This window comes from Poecile atricapillus, chromosome W (genome assembly GCF_030490865.1).
Source record: "Poecile atricapillus isolate bPoeAtr1 chromosome W, bPoeAtr1.hap1, whole genome shotgun sequence".
Taxonomy (NCBI): domain Eukaryota; kingdom Metazoa; phylum Chordata; class Aves; order Passeriformes; family Paridae; genus Poecile; species Poecile atricapillus.
The window spans coordinates 3,285,324-3,304,961 of NC_081288.1; the positions used below are offsets into that span (position 1 = coordinate 3,285,324).

At 47.8% G+C, this 19,638-nt stretch overlaps 1 non-coding gene across 1 annotated transcript; it reads left to right on the forward strand.

The window, feature by feature from the left end:
- Window positions 1-18,688: 18,688 nt before the first annotated feature.
- Window positions 18,689-18,803, forward strand: LOC131592528 (U5 spliceosomal RNA). The gene has a single exon (XR_009280646.1). It is a non-coding gene; the product is annotated as a U5 spliceosomal RNA (small nuclear RNA).
- The last annotated feature ends 835 nt before the right edge of the window (window positions 18,804-19,638 follow it).

Below are 19,638 nucleotides of genomic sequence, written 5' to 3' on the forward strand. Positions count from 1 at the left end.
AATGTTTCCAGCATGAGGAAGAATTTACTTGGCTGCTGCTGAGCCTGGGAGAAGCCAGGCCTTTGGGTTGTCTGCAAATAGGTGTCATTTTAGACGTCCCATTCCCTACCTGGCCCCAGCACAATTTCCAAAGGGTTTGGGACTCTCAGTCTGTGTCACATCTGCTAGCCTGGAGCATCTCAGATGGCACAAGGAAAGGAAATGTATGAAACTTGTCTAGGAAGGAAATTCAGATGTATTTTCGAAGATTATGTCAAAGGGAGCTGCAAAACAAAGGCGGGCTGTGCTAGACGAAACAAGGAGGTGAGGAAAGCCCAAAATCATATCCAGCCTTCTCCGCACTACAGCATCACCACAGGGAAAATCCCAGGGATGTGATCCAGCTTATCACAGCCCTGTGTTTAATGGTCAGGGTCCCTTTTATCCCCAGTGCTCACCATTTGTCCTGCACCCTGTCAGGGTGGGAGATTGAGGCAGAAATCATCGCTGTGCCGGAGGGGTCTGGCCATGGTTCACGTGCTGTGGCCCCCTCTGTCCTCCAGCTTTCATTAATCTGCTGGTGACAAGGGCACGGAAAGCACTGGCTCCTGCTCCCTCCTGCAGGGATGGGGGAAGATCCTGGAGGCAGAGAGCCCTGGCAGCAGATAAATCCTTGGGTGGGAACAGGGCTGGTGTGATCCTCTGGCAGGGAGCACTTCATGGAGGGGGTGTGAGGGGGACAGGAAAAGTGGGAATTGGTGATTGGGAAAGATAAAACAAAACAAAACATCCTCAGGCACAAGGTGGGGAAGCCTCAAGGCCGAGGGAAGGGAGGAGGGAGGGAGGGAAGGGAGGAGGGAGGGAGGGAAGGGGGGAGGGAAGGGAGGGAGGGAGGGAGGGAGGGAGGGAGGGAGGAAGGAAGGAAGGAAGGAAGGAAGGAAGGAAGGAAGGAAGGAAGGAAGGAAGGAAGGAAGGAAGGAAGGAAGGAAGGAAGGAAGGAAGGAAGGAAGGAAGGAAGGAAGGAAGGAAGGAAGGAAGGAAGGAAGGAAGGAAGGAAGGAAGGAAGGAAGGAAGGAAGGAAGGAAGGAAGGAAGGAAGGAAGGAAGGAAGGACTAGGGGTGAAATAAAGAGCCTTTCTTTGTCTGGTCAGACTCCCTTCACACGCAGAGCTGTGCACAGAAGATCCCACATGGACAGATCAAAGCCTTTGAGGATCTTCCCAAGCACCTGCTGCTCATCAAGCTGCAAAGGAGGAATTCCAGGGAGGTGCAGCCCAGGTCCTGACTGGCCAAGCCCATTTCATGACGGAGCATGTGCTGGTAAAGCCTCAGAGCCGCACAGGCAGAGCTGATGATGAGGGAAGCTGCTTTGAAGCTGCACGGAGCCCTGGGAAGCAGTTTGGGTTTTATGAGGAGAGGACTGCTCCAGAAATGTGTGCAAAATGAGGCACCACTACCTGCCTCCAGCTCACCAGTCCTTTCATGGCCCTGAACCATACAGGACCAAATGCAGCAAGGCCAAAACCTACCCTGAGAGAATCCCAAACCCTTGTCCCTCCTGGTGTCATTTGCAGCTCTGATACTGGACATCAACACCAGATGATGTTTAGGGACATCCTTTGGCTTTTCTGGCAGAGGAGGGAGTGAGTAGACCCATGGGGATGGATTTCTGGGTGGTATCTCCAGCCAGGGATAAGAATTCTGTATTTTTTTCTGCTCCACCTCTCCTCTCACAGCCTCAGGCTCTTCCCCTCTGGAGCATGAAAAGTTTCCTTGCAGTTACCAAACACTGGGGCTCACAAAGGGTGTGCAGTGAGCAGGGATTTGGTTTCTTCTGTGTATTTCAGGCAACATTTTTCATCCACAAAGCAACAGATGAACACAGCTGTTCCCTGCTGGGCTCCATTACGCCTCCCTAGCCGAGCTGTTCCCTACTTGAAGACAGCAAATGGCAAAGATTTCCATATCCAGCACAGAGGAGCAGGGAGGCTGAGTCAGGTGGACAGCCAGGACCCACATTAACCCCTCAACAACTGCAAAATTCCCTGCAGGATCACTGATGGAGACAGCAGGCCAGTTTAAATCTCACCTACCTACGTTTCCTTCCTTTCCTTAAAGCTTTAGCCCTGAACACACCACGACTCGTTTGTTTTGGGAGAGGTTTGCTCCCATTTGGTGAGAACAGATGTTAAACTCTCAGACAGGTTCAAATCCAGATGCTGAATATCTTCCCCTTCATGTCTATTCCTGCTTCCAGAAAACCCCTCCCCTCCTTCCTCAGCGCCATGTAAAATAAATGAATAAAATCAGCTTTTGCTCTCCTGTATTCAAGGCTTAATGGGGAAAAGTTTAAATTTGTCCCCACCACGTGCTCTGTGACCCTTCTTCTTGAGCTAATGGTTATTAGTCTACCAGGAGACGGGATTCCTAAGGTTATAATGAGTCTTAAGAGCTTAAAGCACAGATTTTTAGAACTAAACAGCGCAAAAATACCTGTAAGTGATCACCTTTACTCCTAACCATTGAAATAAGCTCAGAAATAGGTTTGAAAACACTTTGGAAAATGAATATTCCCAGGCTGGGAGCCAGACTGATTCCAGAATCCCTCATGTTAAATCCTGGATGTGGGAGATGTCCCAGGAGATAGGACAACATCTCAATTGCTCTTCAGTGCTGGGAAATGTCCTCCTGGCCTCTCATCTCTGGGCCTCAGTTGCTCTGTCTGGAGAAAGAAATTCATATTACTTCTGTTTTCAAATTCCTTTGTGCTCTCCCATCCCTCTAGGGTGGAAAAGCTTTATTTTTCAGTATTTATGTCAAAGATGGCCATCCTTTACTTAGTGACTATTGCTTCTTTCAGTCCTAGCACTGCAGAGGTAAAAGCTGCAGCTCCTCCCAGGAGTGATTTTCTCCCAAGGCTGACAAAATTCTGCATAAACAATGCCAAGGAGCTGCCAAGGGATCAATTAATAACAGGGTTTGATTCTTTTTTTATTTTTTTTTTCTGAACAACAACAACAAAAACCTGCTGAAAAAAAATCAATTAAAGTATTTTGGGAGTATAATGTAAATACTTTTCAAGCCCTTAGAACAGGCGCTGTTGGACTTCCTTCAGAGGGTTTTTTTGGGAAGGGGTGAAATGTTTACAGTTTTTTGGCTGAGAGTTCATCAGAAATGTCATTTATCCAAGGATGTTTGTCAGCAGGACGCATGGGATGCCCCACATATTTCTGGGGATTAATTTCCCGTTCCTATGGCCAAGGTTTGCAGAACCTGGGATGTGCAGCTCACTGGGCTCTAACCTTCCACTCTGCTCTGTCTGGCACAGAGAGACCTGGGATCATCTCAGATGAGTATTTCCACCTAAAATTTAGCATCCTCTATCACAGAATCACAAAATCAACCAGGCTGGAAAAGACTTTTGAGTTCATCGAGTCCAACCTATGACCTAACACCACCTTGTCAGATCATAAAAACACCTGACTTTTGGGGTCTGTGAGGAACTGGTCTCCATGGGATTTGGGTGTCCATTCTCCTAAAATCCTAAAGCCACCAAAAAATGCTTTATCTCACCTAAAGCAGAGGATTTTATGAGCCCTGGGTTGATTGTTGATGTTGAGATCTTGATGAACTCACGTGTGGCCCTGTTTGTTAGCTACAAATGCCATTGAACATCTTTGTTTACACAGCTAAACTCCCCTCCCCTCTGGAGCATCTTTAATCTCCAAATCTGCACCTGAGCTGAGTGTCCTGGCTGCCTGCAGGAGCTGGCATTGAGCTGAGATCATCAGTGCAGTTAAAGCCGTCGCTCGAGCGATGAGAAGCCGATGCCGTCTCCGGGAGAGATGAACCACAGGAAATTTCAGTGCCCACACCGACTGTCTCTCCTGATAGAGCTCACTGAGGGTGACATGCTCAGAGGCAGATTCTCTGTTGTATCCCTGAGTGGTTGTCCAGACTCCTTGCCTAATCACTGCTGAGCTTGGCACCTACAGTCCTGCCTCCCTCTTGGATGCCCCACAGGGTGGCAACATCTGTCTTCTTCATCCCAGCCACAGAGGGGACACGGACACTCCTCTCCTGCACACCTCATGCACAATCTGTGATTTGCTCCAGGCCTTGGGACACCACCATGGTGAGCTTGAGGGCGTCACCTCAAAATCTGAATGTGAGGAACCCTGGAGACACCACGTGGGGATTGAAAAGCACCTCTGAGTGGAGGCAGATTTCACTTGCTGTGCCTAAGTTTGCTCTGAGACACAAAATCATGGAATTAAAGAAAGGCGTCAGGTGGAAGGGGCATTAAAGATCATCTTGTTCCAAACCCATGGGCAGGGACACCTCCCACTAGACCAGGTTTTACTCCAAGCTCTGTCCAGCTTGGCCTTGGAAACTTTCAGGGATGGGACAGCAGAACCCAACTCTCACTGCAGCCTCGAAGGTGAGGTGGAAATATCCATGGATATTCTTGTGGATGTCCATGAAGGTTTTGAGGTGGGAATGGTGCACTTGGATCCTGTGCTGTAAATCTCAGCATCCTTCCACCAACAGACCCCACCCTCCTGCAGTACCAATGGCTTCACCACAGGAGAGAAATTAAGGATATACTGAAAAAAGAACTAAGGATATACTGAAAAAAGAACTATTTTGATCCATGTCAGCTGCAGATTGGCCCCACCCCAGGCCTGCACATGCCCATAGAAGCTGAAGAGGAAGCAACTCCTGTGAAAGCATCAGCAAAGAAATATAAATGCACATTTGTTGATTTAGAGTTCCCTTTGGCTTGGCCACTGAATCCCTCTACAAAAATACCCCTGTTGTTCTCCTCAGAGGGATTTTTTTTTTATCCTCTTCTCCACCAAAAATTGAGAAATATGTTGTGTGAAATATCAAGACTAATTAGACCAAATGGTGCTCAGATCTGTTGCTGGTTTTCTGGAGGATTGCTGACAGCTTAGGAGACTTTATTTTTCTTTCTTGTTAACTAATTACGAACAATTCTTCACACAGTTGAAAATTCCTAGGGAGCCATTAATGAACATGGGATGGCTGTGGGAATGGAGAAAGTGTGACAGCGTGTGTGGAAGGGTGTGGGGCTGAGAAAGGGAATGATTCCATGGTGGGATTGTTTTGGAGTGCACATGCGGGGAGGGAAGGAGTGTCTGCTCTTTAAAGGGTGTGTTTATGGTTTTCTGAAGCAGGCAGCGGTTTGGGGCAGCATTTCTGAGGGTGGGGAGGTCTCTCTTGTGGTGGCAGGGAAGGTTTGCATGAGGAGCTGCTGGTCTGTGGGGCTGGGGTGCAGATGGTGCTGCAGATGTGGAGGAACACAAGGATTTGGGATGCGAAACTGCTGAGGGATTGCCAAGGCTGTGCAATCCTGGAGAGCTCAGGCACAGCTGGTTTACTCATCTGAGGATGGCAAAAAATAATCCAGAAGTGGCTGCAGAAAGGATCATGGCATGGAGCTGTGCCAGGGAATGTTTGGGTTGGGAATCAGGGAAAAGTTCTTCACCAGGACATGGTCCCAGCCCCAAGCCTGACAGAGCTCAAGAAGTGTTCAATCAGTGCTCTCAGGCACATGGTGGGATTTTGGGGGGGTTTTGCAGAGCCAGGAGTTGGACTCAATGATCCTTCTGGGTCCCTTTCAACTCCCATGATTCTATAATTCGATGAAAGCTGAAATCACAGAGAGCACAACTCCTGGGAGGGCTCCTGAGCTGAGCAAATACCTCGGTGTGGGTGATGAATCCTCCCTTTCCATGGTCCAAGTGCTGTGAGGAAATGTCAATCCTGCAGTGAATCCACAGAGCTGAGTTAGTCCCAAATTCATGCCCTGAGGAGGGGGCTGTTAGAACGAGTCCCCCATATGGAGGGCTGCTTCAAAACCCCTAAAATCAACACAAAATGCCCCTTCAGCATCCTTTTCCCATCACATCAGACCTTGCAGAGTGCAAAACTCCACCATTTCTATGACCAGGGGTTGTGCAAAAGCCAAACCTTGTCTCCAGCTCACAGAGTCCTTCCGCAGCAGGATCTGAGCAGCACCCCTGGCAAACCTGGACTTCACCATCTCCTGTTCTCATCCCAGATTTGGCCCAGTCCTGGCCCCTCTCTGCCATCCTACCAGGCTTTCATTTGTGTGTTTCTTCTCCTTTCCTTTTTTTTCTTTTTTAATTCTGTTTTTTTGGAGGGTTTTTTTTTGCTGGTGTTAGTTCCTGGCACACTGAGCTGACAGCTGCATTAAGAGACCTGAAAATACCATAGCAGAACTAAAGCAATTATTGTAATGTAGTTTAACAGAGGCTGTAATGAGAGAGATTTAAAAATGTGCCAGTCTCATCACAATTTGGTGTTCCTTTGACCTTCCAGGGGTACTGTCAGATGAGGAACTGAGCAGCCCCTCTACTGTTCTCTCCTTTTTTTCTTGTCAGAATAAGGAACAAGCAAGGGAGAAAGCAAAAATTAACCAAATGCACCAGACTTTTCTCCAGGGCTGTGTGTGGGTCACATTTGCCCTGACAGTCAAGGGTAGAGAGGTGTTCACTCATCATGGAATAAAGTCCCTCAGTCCCTAATCCATCCATATCAAATCTGCCTGGTAGACCTTCCCACTATTCGGGTGAAATTTAGGATATAAAGAGGCAGAAAAGTGATGTGGGTCTGGAAGAGGCCTCTGAATCAGCAGGCAGATAAGGCAGGTAGAGATACATTGCTCAGAAGCAATACCCTGGAGGTGGAAACCTGAAAAACTTTCTCAAAGTTTCAAGATGAGACAAAAAAGGGTATTAAAGTGGTGCTTTTTGTCACTAAAACAATGCCTTACCAAGCTGCAGTCATCTCAGGTCAGAGAGGGAGCTGAGGTCCCACAATCCCCATCCCTCAGAAACAATTTACTCCTAATTTTTTGGAATGCAGGTCCTTTCCCTCCCCTTCAGCACCCCTGGACTCACAGCTGCTGTTCTCCTTCCTGACAAGTGAATCCTTTAAGAAAGGTCTCACCAGGGTGTCACAACCTTTCCCACAGCCACCAGGGCCCTTCCCTGCCTGCTGCAGACCAAATGTCCCAACACCTCCACGCCTGGACTAGAGAAAGCAGCAGGGCAGAGGACCCACCCAAAAATGAGATTTGGTGGGATTTTATCCCCACTTCTCCCCAGCTCTCAACTTCTCCACTGTGTGTGCAAGTGCTCTGACCAGTAACACCATCACCAACACCTTCCCCAGGCTTTGGTTTGGAAAATGTGCTAAAATTAGACTTCTCTCATGCAGATGAAATCTAAGCCTTGCAAATCTAGGAAGGATTCCTCATCTCAGAGAGGCCAGGTGAATGTTCCAGCAGCAACCAGACCAGCACCTGCCATCAGACCTAAGACATGAGGAAAAGTTTATTTGCAAGGCACAGGAAGATTTGTGGATTCTGAAAAGCCATATTTCACTCTGGAGACAGACATGGAAGGGCTGTGACTGTGCTCTTGGTGTAGTTTTATTTTCAACACAAAGTTTATCCCAGGCACTTGGAACAAAGTGAACTTTCCTCTTTTCCTGGCTGGAGGGAAGTTGTGACTCTGTCAGGGGCAAGATCATGACCAAAAAACCAACATCTGAAAATGAGGACAGCCTTTAAACTCTTTGGAGAAGTCAAAGTGCTTAAAAACACTGAGTGAGAGTGGTAGCAATCCCCTGGATCAGGAAAGGGATGGCATGGAAAACATTAGAGCATCCACCAGCTCAGACAAGAGTGCTGGGGGGTATCGTTAAGGGGTAAAATCTCCACAGATAAATTTCTGCAGATTGTGCTTTGGCAGCAGCCCTCAACTGCACATTCTGGGGAAATATCTCATTGGTTTTGGACCTCTACAGGGCATCCTCTGGGCTCTAGAGCAGGGAAGAATTGCTCATCCTCCACACTGCTCTTCCATAACACATCTGAGAGTGAAAAGAGGCTCGAGAAATTCTTAAACTAAGGAAGAGATCAGGAGGAGGCTGTTCCCGTGTGGAAAAACCCAATGTGTTTGTTGTGTACTACTCTGAGGCTTCTCTGTAGGAGCAGGACCAAAACCACAGGAAAAGATGTTCTTTGAAAAGCAGGCTTTTGTGCTCATCATTAAAAGGGGCTGTGGGAAGTTATGGCTGAGGGGATGAACCCAAACACAGAATGAAGTGGAAAACAGCCTGACTTTCAATTATGTTCTCATGAAACCGAGACAAACAGGTCCCTGAGCCCAGCAGTTACCAAGAAATATTCTTTCCTTTTTCAGTTTCTGACTTTGGAACAGCTTGGAGACAACAGCCCCAGACATCTCCTCTGTTTGCTGCCTATATTTATAAAATCAGTGGATGTCAGACGCTCACCTGGCCTGGAGGTCAGAGGGGGACATGGCACAGGAGCAGCTGGAGACCAGGTGGGACACGCTGGGACATCTCAAATGGCATTTCCTGGCTGTGTTGGCAGCTGGATCCCGCTCATGGAATTCCAGCCACCATCAAGTGCAGCTGGTTGTCTCACAGAAGAGGCAACACCCACCTTCACCCACCTTCCTCTGTTATCTGCTCTCTTCAGCCCCACTGGTGGGAAAGCTGAGCTTCCCCCAGCTCAGTAAGGAGCGTGGAAGGAATGGTGAAGATGCAGAGGAACTGCTCAAAGAGGAGAGGGTTTTTCCAGGAAAACACATGCTGCTTTTGAGACACTTCTGGGTTCAATTTTAGTGCCACGAGTGGTCCAGCACAGACACTTAATTACGAGTTCTCCTGTGTTTTGCTGGCAGTGATGGGATCAGTTTTAGGCAGCAGTGCATCCTTACACCACCAACACCTGTAGAAACAGTGGTGAAGGCTGCAGGGACAGGTATTTCATATAATCTTTTGATTTTGTTATTAATGCTGCTTTTCTGTGCTGCCTTGAGCTGAGTGTTAGTATAAGTAGAGTGATAATGAGTACTGTATTTTGGTCCAACTGTTAATTCTGTAATTAAGCCAACAATAAGAGGTTTTTTCCCTACAGACAGAGTGTATCCTGTTAACAAGATTTTGAGGGTCAGGAAATGAAGGTCTCTGAACCTGCAGAGCTGCCTCTCTGTGATCAGCCACTTTCTCTTTTATCTAAATAATCATGCACATACAAACCACAGGACCAGTCTTTTTGCCAGTTACTCACTGCAATCCGCTCCAAAACTGGCCTATCATTTTCCAGAAGGCTCAAGAAGAGCTGGGTAAAATCTTCACAGGTTTGTGTCCTTTAAAATAAAAAATCCTGTGGCTGGGGGACAAAAATGCAGTGAAAAAGATTGGATCAAGATACCCTGCTCATTAAAGTCAGGAAATGGTACAATCTGAAAGGTCTTAACTTTCAGTCCCAAAATAAAAACGCCTTTTCCTCTCCTTTTTATTTCTTTCCAAGCCATTTCAACGCTGCTTACTGCTGCAAAAGTGATCTTGATAAACTTTAAAAAAGCTGCAGATCCTCTGACTTTATTGGAATTCCCTGTTACAAAAATATCTTAGCTGAGGACTGAGTGTGCTGGGCACTGAAGCTGCTCAGCTGTGTGCTGCAGCTCTCAAGCAGACAGCACAGATTTGCTTTCGGGTCTTGGGTTTTTCAGAGCAGAAGGACTTTTTTCTAAGGAGGAGGATTGAGAGTTTGTGGAGGGGGATGATCCTTCCCTTCTGCTGAGGCCACATGTGGAGTGCTTCCCATCTCAAGACACACATGGACATACCGGACATGCAAAACAAATAAAGAAAATCTGTTTAAAGGAATTAAAAAAATAAAAACCAAAACAAAACCATTTTTTTGTGAAGGTGGCTGAACACTGGAGCAGGTTACTCTGAGAGGCTGTGCCCAGGTTGGACAGGGCTTGGAGCAACCTGGAATAACGGGAGGCGTCCCTGCCCATAGGAGGGGGTTGGAAGTGAGTGATCTTTAAGGTCCCTTTCCACCCAAAACAATCTAAGATTTAATGTTTCTGTGAAAAGCTGGAGTTTTATCCCAAACTGTAACCAAAAGCGTGAATCATCCAGGGAGCCAGATGGGTGACAGCAGGAAAGGAGCAGTGCAGGAATTATTAGACCACTGGTGTTCTTGTGGTAACCAGAAAGAAGAGGTATCCCACAGAACCTGATGAAGTAGCCTCTGGAAAGAAGGGGGGGATCTCTGTGTGAAGGAGTTTTGATGTTAACTGGTTCTTTTGACACATTTCTGTCTCCCTGACACCTGAACCCTGCACAGCCACACTTCAAACACCTTCCCAGCTGGAAATAAGCTGAAAAATAGTAGATGTTTTCCACGTATTAAAGCACTTTCCTAAATAAACCTGGGGTAAGCACCAGGGGGGATGAAGAGGTACTTAATAAAAATGACAGCACTAACATCAGTGAAAATGAGGATAAATAGCCCAGGAATTGGTTTAGGGTGGGAATTAAATTTAAAACTCACCCTCTCCTGTAGATCAGCCTCCCTTCAGGACCAGAAACAGAAGTGTTAATTTGCCTTCTCCTCACTTGATCTGATGGAGTGAATGTGACAGGGGAGAGAACGACCTTACACCACAGTCTATCCTAGACACGGTTACAGGGATTGTTTCTGAAAGGAAATGTGGGAATCATCTCACTTCTGCAAGAGAAACTCTGACTCTCCTGTTAATAAAACCTGTGACTTGGGCTCCAAGTACTCCTGAAGCTGGGAACAGATTTTTTTTCTGGGAGAGAGTTGCTGCAATGGGTAGGAGAAATGCAGAACTTCTTTTACAGAGGCCACAAACCCAGCTTTCTTCAGAGCATCTCCATGCTTGTTGTCCATGTGGCTGTGAAGGCTGACATGGCAGCTCAGAACTCATGTTCCCAGAAATAAAAATTCAGATTCTTCGCCCTTTACAAAAATCTTTAACATCAGGAATTTTCCACTCTTGAGAGCGAGCAGATGGGAGGAACCTCCCTTAAATGCCATCTGCAGCACCACCATAATTTCATAACTCTCACTGTCATGAAAGATCCCTTTTTAAGTCAAAAGAAGCCTGATTTGAGGGAGAAAAAGAGACATCTGAGCCTACATTCCTTGTTTCCCTATACTGGCACACAAAGAGGAGGTGAACGCTGTGAATCCAGCTCTAGGAGACTGATGGGTGGCCTGAATAGGCAGAAATCTTTATGAGGACATGAAGGAGCACGATGGCGCCAAGACACTTGGGTTTCTTCCTTTGCACATCCAGTGACCATTCCATGATACCTGATTCACATCTGTGTCAGGAAAGGGCAATTTTCTTCTTGGAAACTCTTCTCTCTCCCTCTCCATGGACACTAGAAAGCCCTTGGAAAAGCAGTTTGGGCCAGATACCTGTTACCTGTGGCTAAAACTGGACGTTGAGTCCAAGCCTGCACAACTCACCCAAGACCAGGCAGAAGCAAAGAAATTATTTACTGGGTCACTCAGCTGGCTTCTGGGGCAGCTCTGGAGATGCCAGATCCCAAATACCTTCTCTTGGAGATGCAGACAGAAAAGCTAAGACCCTCCACCACAATGCTCATCATGCAGGGCAGTGCAGGATGGTTCAGTCTGGCTTACTGGGAAATGCACACCAGGAATATTCCAACAGCTGAAGGCTGCTGGACCCTAAAATTTCCCTTACCTGTTAGAAAAAAACTATTATCTCAGAAAAATATGGCAGGAAGAGAAGCTCTGTGTGTGAATCTAGATCTAAAATTCAATTTCCACCTAATATAAATAAACCAAGTTTCGGAGCAAGGCGGAAGGAAGGAGGTGGGCAGGGGAAGGTGTCCATGGACCAGTTTCTCAGCAGAGCGCAGGCCTCCCTGCTTCTACTTAATTGATTAATTCCTTCTTAGCAGAGTCATCTGTTTGATGTGCTTTTCCATAAAAAGCAGTTCAGAAAGTTCATGGGACTTAATCCGTGAAGATGGCTGGAGCTGCAAAGCCGAGCATCTGATTAAAGGACGAGGAGATCGCTCACAGCTTAGCTGCTTTCAAAGTTGTTCCCAAAGTCTTTTCTAACCTTCATATTTCAAAGTTCACTTCATGGCACTGGGGAATTTAAAGGGGAAGGCTCCTTTTTAACAGCGGAATTATTACTGTGATCAAAAAGCCGGGGGAATAAATTCCAAGGGAGGCCACACGCAAAGTCACGCGCGCGCCCGTAAAACGCCGCGGATGAAAAGATCCTGCGGCAAACACGCACACAGAGGCCTCTGTTCCACAGCCCATCCAAACCAGCCTGCTCTGAATGCAGCACACAGCCCACAGATGAAGGCACAGCCAGCCCTCGTGCCAGGGCTACCTGCCGGTGCCCGAGGGCTTGGAGGAGCAAGCGGCACAGGAGCCTTCTCTCCGCTGGGGTTTGCATGATCGCTGCTCGCAGCAGAGCATGGCCAGCAGAAAGTGGCCAAGAGTTCCAAGGGGGACATAACTCAGGTGTGCTGGTGCTGAGGGATGTAATGAGGTGACAGAAATCCTCTGCTGACGCCGTGCGAGGCAGTAACGATGAGGGATGATGTGGGAGGCTTGGGACATCATGCTGCCGAGCCACTCTATGACTAAAGAGCAGCTGAAATTTGGGGGAAAGAGATGCAGGGTGGTACACATGGGAAAAAGAAAGCAATCCTAACTTTACCTGCAGTGATGAGCTCTGAATGGACTGTTTCTTACTCAGGAATGAGTTGGTGTTTATAATGAGCAGCTCGATGAACATGTCACCTCTGTGCTCAATGGCAGTGACAAAAAGCAAATTGAATGTTAGGAATTAATAGCAAAGGAATGGAGATCAAAATAGAAGCCATTATTACACCCCTGTGTAAATTCAGTGCGTGTCTGCCTCGAGAATGTTTTGAGCAGCTCTGCTGATGCCCCCACAGAAAGGATGCAGCAGAACTGGGGAAGATGTGTAGAAGGGCAATAGAGTGATCAAAGGTACAGAACAATGAAGTACTCCAGGAATATTTCATCTGAATAAGAGATGACAGAAGCAGAGTATGATAATAGTCTATCAGATTATGAGTGGCATGAAGAGGATGAAAGAGAGCAGCTATTGTTGTTTTTTTTTCCCTCTTTGAAAAGACAAAAAAGGGCGCTTGAGATGATAGCAGGTCAGAACAAAGGACTTACTTCACACAAGGTGAAGTTAATCAAGAGATAATCCCCCCTTGCCAAGGGATACTGCAAATGCTGGAAGTTTACTCAATGGAAAAATGTTAAACAACTTAATGGGAAAATATTCATGGGATTCCTAGTAAATACAAAGATACTTCAGGAATAATTATGGTTTTGTTCTCTAGAGGATATAAAAATACCTGCATCACCCAGTGTTTCACCTCATACTTTCCCTTATACTGGGTTGGGTAGAACCAAAGTGTGGGTGATGTTATCAGTGCTTGATTTCCTGTCTCCTCCAGAGGCTGGAGTGGGCACTGGGGAATCACCATGCCAGGAAGAGTTCAAAAAATGTGTATATGTTGCTTAGGGACCTGGTTTAGTGATGGACTTGGGGTTAAGACTTAATTATCTTAGAGGTATTTTACAACCCCAGCTCTTCTATGAATAAATTGTGAAGGACTAGGCACTTTGTCCTGACCTTTCAGGAGGACAGCTCTCTGGAATCTTCTCTGGATCAGCTTCAAGGCTCCTGAGGAAATTTTTCCACCCTAATTTTTCAAATTTCCTGAATTATGTTAGGGAGGATTTGAAGTCCTCAAAATTTTCTCCAATTCTTGGAGGTTTGAGGACAAATCAAACCTCACTGCTCTGCAGTTGTGTTATGAAGCTGACAGTGCCTCTCCAAATTAGGGGCAGATCAGGAGAGGAAAAGGATTTAACTCTACAAAAGAGTATTTTTTTGTGCTGGAATTCAGTTCTACAGGACCATGTAAGGCCCCAGAAGTAGAGTCACAGTGCAAAGGGAATGAGATCTGCACTGCTGCCTTTCCTGTATGACCTTGTCCATGGCACAGCACCTCCTCTCTCCTCTCCTCTCCTCTCCTCTCCTCTCCGAACCTCTCCTCTCCTCTCCTCTCCTCTCCTCTCCTCTCCTCTCCTCTCCTCTCCTCTCCTCTCCTCTCCTCTCCTCTCCTCTCCTCTCCTCTCCTCTCCTCTCCTCTCCTCTCCTCTCCTCTCCTCTCCTCTCCTCTCCTCTCCTCTCCTCTCCTCTCCTCTCCTCTCCTCTCCTCTCCTCTCCTCTCCTCTCCTCTCCTCTCCTCTCCTCTCCGAACCTCTCTTCTCCCTTTCTCTTTCCATGGACCCACTCTATGGATATTAGTGAGCTAATCTAAGGAAATTTAGGCAAGCAGATGATTCAGAAATATTCCACTGTCCTCCAGCAGCAAAAACAATCAGTGGGAACCTTGTCTGCTGTGGACAGGGCTGGATATTTTCACTGGTGAGGCACAAGACAGTTTGAAGAAGGCAAAGCCCTTCTGAAATGTAGAAATGCCAGAGTTCAGGTTATGGGCAGGTCTCTTTCACACTCCTACAAGTCCCCTGGCTTGTTCCCTCTCTCTCCATCTCTCATGAAGGCTTAGCTGAGGTAGAGGTTAGTTTTTGTGACGGATTCACACTGTCCATTTGCAAGCCAAGGCGCTGGAAGCGCTGATATCGTCAGTCCTGGAGAGGTGACGAGGAGCCACACACACACTTGAGAGCCTGCAGCACCCAGGCTGGTGCCAGAATCTTCTCAGGAACACGTGGGCTGGCTGTGGAGGCAGAACAGACGGTTGTCAGTGCTGTGTTTAGAAACATGGGACAAAGAGGTGCAGGAGGAGTCAATAATTTGAGATCGTGCCCCCAGGTTCAGCCCCTGTGTCCTGCACGACATCCCCTGACTCTGTCTTTCCTTCTGACAGCCCCTGGCCGGGGAGCAGCACGAGCAGCACCCAAGCTGGGCTGGGCACAGGAATTTGGAAGCAATAGCCTGTGGTGAACACAGTGGACAGGTGGAGCAGTCACACAGAGTTATCATCTGTGGGGAAAATAACTCTGCCCAAAGGGATTGGGATGAGTCAGGCTAAGGATGCTGTAATTGAATAAAAATACCTGCGCTTTCCTGCAGTTCAGCTAATCCACATTAGCAGTTCACTCGGATTTCCTTCCCTCTGACAATCAGAGCACAGACTTACTGGATTTTAGGGTGAAAATGCTCCAGGTACATTTTTAACAAAAGATGATTTAAGTGAAATCTGCTGGCCACCTTTCCCCTCTCCTCCACTCAGACTGACCTTCACCCAGTCTGGCTTTAGAGAAGAATTTATTTGGGGAGTGAATATGCAGCAGGCTGCTCTTCCCCAGACTGATCCCTGTCTCCAGCCTCACAGCAGGCCGAGGTCAGCACAGGTAGCTGAATTTTCATTAGGAACAGATCCTTTTGTTGTGGTTTACAGTTCTGGACACAGAGATCAGGAAGGGTATCAGGCTGCCTGCTCTTACCTTTATCAGGCCTTTCCTTCAGCAGGTGACATCATCTTATTGATAAAGGTCAGGTTGGGCCCAGCTCCTTTCTGACTCATTGAATATTTGAGATGGCTGGAGGCAGGGACAGGCGGTGATTTGATGTGACGGGGCAGGAGGGAGCACAGCAGCAGTGCAGCAGGACACAGGCAGCAGGAACAGGCCGTGCCATGATGCATTGTGACAAGGGGAGAGCTGTGGATGGATGGTCCAGCGGCCTCAAGTGACCCAACAAGGACAGGGTAGAGAGAGACAAAAACCCCTCTGGTTTGTGTCTGCTCCCACTGCAACGGGACAGACCCAGAGACCTTCCTTAGCTGAGGATGGGCTCACAGATTTATTGTGTGAGATCTTCTGGCATCATGAACCAGGTCCCATCCTTAAAGCTCATCTCATTCCACCCCCTGCCATGGGCAGGGACACCTTCCACTATCCCAGGGTGTTCCAAGCCCTGTCCAACCTGGCCTTGGACACTTCCAGGGATCCAGGAGCAGCCACAGCTGCTGTGGGCACCCTGTGCCAGAGCCTCACCACCCTCACAGGAGAGCAGTTCTTCCTGACACCTCATCTAAACCTACTTTATTTCAGTATAAAGTAATTAATTCTTTGTTTTAAGGTAGAGAGCACAGCAGTCCAGGCTGGATTCAGGATGTGGATCCAGCAGAGCAGGGGAGAAGCAGCAGCAGGGACTCTGCTCTTCAGATCTGTGGCTGTGGAAAAGAGAGGCAGGAGCAGGAGCCTGTGGTATCCATCACTTGCCATGTGCTGCTTGAGTAACCTGAACATGCATTTAAAGACATCAGGTTTGCTCCCAGGAGATTTCTCCTTCCTCCAAAGGGCTGTTTCTCATGCATTCAGCATCCAAGTATTTTGAGAAAAGGGTTCCCTGTTCCTGCAGGCTCAGGAAAGCGGGGACAGCTGGTAGCTGTTTCCTTCTAGCCCTCTTCCTTTCCCATCCTGTGAAATTTCACACCAGCTGTGGTCACCTGTTTGATTTCTCTTTGAGTGCCTGCCTTCCTACACAAATTAATTTTGATTATTGTCTTGCCTGGCAGGGAGGGAACTCTTAGTGGAGTGAGCCTGAAGCACTCACTCTCTTTGTACCTTTCACTTTTTCCCCTGCAATTTTGTGTTTCTCTCTGCCTTCCCCAAAAATAACCCTCAGACCCAATTCTGAACTGTCGTTTTCATTACATCACAGCTGCCTGCAGACGGGGCTTATCGCTTGCAATCCCCTCAGTTACACTTGTGATTAAAACTGATTGCAAACCCAATCCTGGCTGCTCAGCCTGGGAATTGGGAGCGTCTTTATAATTTCTGACAGCAGATCTTGAGGCCGTAGATGAGTCTGGCAGGACTAGATCTCTGCAGGACAGTGGGAGTGGGAGAACATGCATCTGTGAGAAAGAAATGGTGATTTAGGGAAAAAAAATATAAAGGGCTCAGGTTAGGAACCCCCAAACTGAAATTTGGGAAAGGTGGGGGATGAAAATGAAGCTCAGCTCTCTGGATTGCCAGGACCATTCCCTAGGAATAGGTGATGGAGGAAATGGTGTGGCAGAGAAAAGCAGAGCCCTGCCCAAGCCTTCGCTCAGTTTGGGGCATCAGCAACTCGTGGAATCAGTGTGGATGCTCCTGGAAAAAAAACAAAAGACAACTGTTGTGCTTCTTCCCAACAGCAGCAGCAGCAGCAGATCACAGTCCCAGGACTCTCCTGCACTTCTGCATCTGCTGCTGCTCCATCCTATTCCCTTTGTGTAGCTGGAGCCATTCATCCCCTGCTGCATCAGAGCAGGGCTGCAAATTTACATTTTGCAGAGAGATCGAGCCTTAAATGTGCTCAGAGAGTTTGGATCGTGCTCCAGACCTGGAAGGTTGATTGAGCTGCACCACCTTTCTGCTGGCTTGGTTTTTGGCTTGATTTCAGTGATTTATACGCTTAGAATTAACTATGGACTTGATATTTATTATATAATGTGTATTTTTTTAATTAATAAATAAAATATTGTAAATTATCATAAATATTACCTATCTTTATATCATAACTCATTTGTTTTTTCCCACCTGCTCTTGTTGGGGGTCCAGTGCTCTGTGTTGAACTACAGCATGATTTCCAGAGTTCTGAGGAGACAGGAAATCCACCAGATTCCTCCGGACCTTTTTCCAGCATCTTAAATCCTCTCCGTGATTCCCCTCAGTCTTTATTTCCTCCAGCCTGACCTGAGCAATGAAAACTCTCAGAAACTCTCGGAAACTCTCCTGCAGAACCAGCCAAACATCTCGGTGAGGAGGTGCCTCTCCCGTGCCGCTCCCAGGAGCCAAACGGGGTAAGTTTGACACATCTCCTGCTCAGAGTTTGTCCTCCAGACTTCTGAGTCATTTCTGCTGCTCTCTTCTGATGTCTCTCCAAGCCTTGGATGCTCCCTTGCAGGCACAGACATCAGAGCTGGGTGTCTCCATGCCCAGGAGAAATGACTCCCCTCATCTCGCTCAGCATGTCCCTGCTGCTGCCTCCAGGGACTGAGTCAGCCCTTCTGAGGGATTTCAGCCATCGCTCTGAGACTTTTTCTCAAATCATCAAATTGGTCTGGCTCTCCTGGAGCTGCTGCCTTCCAGCACAGCTTCTCCCCCTCCTGCTCAAACCCCAAGAAATTTTTGTTTTAATAAAAGCAAACCTTTGCAGAGAGTCCATGCCCTGGGATCCTCTAACTTAAGGAGCTGATGTGTCTCTGCCGGCAGCCCAGTCACAAAGATTATCAGCAGAAACACCCAAAAAAAGTCTGGTTTTCTGTATCAGCAGGAGTCTTTCAAGATGTTGAGATCCCTGGCAGTGTCCAAGGCCAGGCTGGACAGGGTTTGGCACAAACAGGGAGAGGGGAAGGTGTCTCTGCCCAGGTGCACGGGGTGAGCTTTAAGGTCCCCTCCAACCCAAGCCACCCTGGGATTCTGTGTTGCTCAGGAACAGGAGCAGAGCCAGCCCGTGTCGCTGCCCAGCCGATGAAAGGCCCTGATGAGCTCATCTTCCTCGCCTCATTAGTATTCAGGAAATTTGCATACCCAGGGTGCACCGCGGGGACAGGCAGCAAAGCCCCGATGGAAATTCCCAAATCTGCGGTGGGGACAGGCGGTGGGGACATGGGGCTGGGCTGTGTCACTGCCAGGGACCGGGCTGGGGACACCACGGGCTCAGACTGGCACCTACAGAGGGTCACCATCACCTCCAGAGGAACAGCCCTGGGGGACAGGGTGTGGGGCAGGAGCGGTGAGCATGCTCAGGTTTCTCTTCAAATCGAATAAATCTTTCGCCTTTTACTAAAGATTTCCGTGGAGAGGAACGACCTTGAGTGATTGGGAATTTTTTGAGGCTCTGCTGTGGCAGAGCTCCTCTTATACTGGTCCAAAATCAGAATAATTATTGCAGACTGCTGGATGAAAGCGGCTGAATATGGATTGGGTCATAACCCAGACTCCTTAAACTGAGGGAATGAATTATCTGGGTGTAGCACTGGGATTCTCTACCCTGGGATCTGTTGGAGTAATTCCAGAGGAGGGCACAGAGATGCTCCAAGGGCTTGGAGCCCCCCTGCTCTGGAGCCGGGGAGAGCTGGGGGGGTTCAGGAGGGGAAGCTCCAGGGAGAGCTCAGAGCCCCTTGCAGGGCCTAAAGAGGCTGGTAAAAAAGGAGATGTGTGACTTTTTACCCCAGCAGGTACTGAAAATACGTTTTAAACTAAAACAGGGAGATTTAGGTGGGATTTTGGGTGGAAAGCCTTCCCTGTGAGGGTGTTCAGGCCCTGGCACAGGTTGCCCAGAGAAGCTGTGGTTGCCCCTGCATCCCTGGAAGTGTCCAAGGCCAGGCTGGACAGGGTTTGGAGCAATCTGGGATAGTGGAAGGTGTCCCTGCCGTGGCAGGGGTGGCACTGGATGATCTTTAAAGTCCCTTCCAACCCAAACCATTATCTGGCTCTGTTCTTATCTCTGAAGCATACCCTTGGTGCCAGGGGAAAAAGGTATCTCCTCCTAAAGGGATGTACATCCAAAATTATGGGTAACATTTGCCAAGTTAAGGTGGTGTGTACACCAAAGTGGCACCTTTATCTTGAATTCAGTGTGCCCACTCTTTGGGACCGTTTTCACCATAATTAATTTTTAAGGTTAGGAAAGGAAGACTTCAGACCATTCACACCCCTCTCCTTCAAGAAATGAGTTTCCTGCCTTTA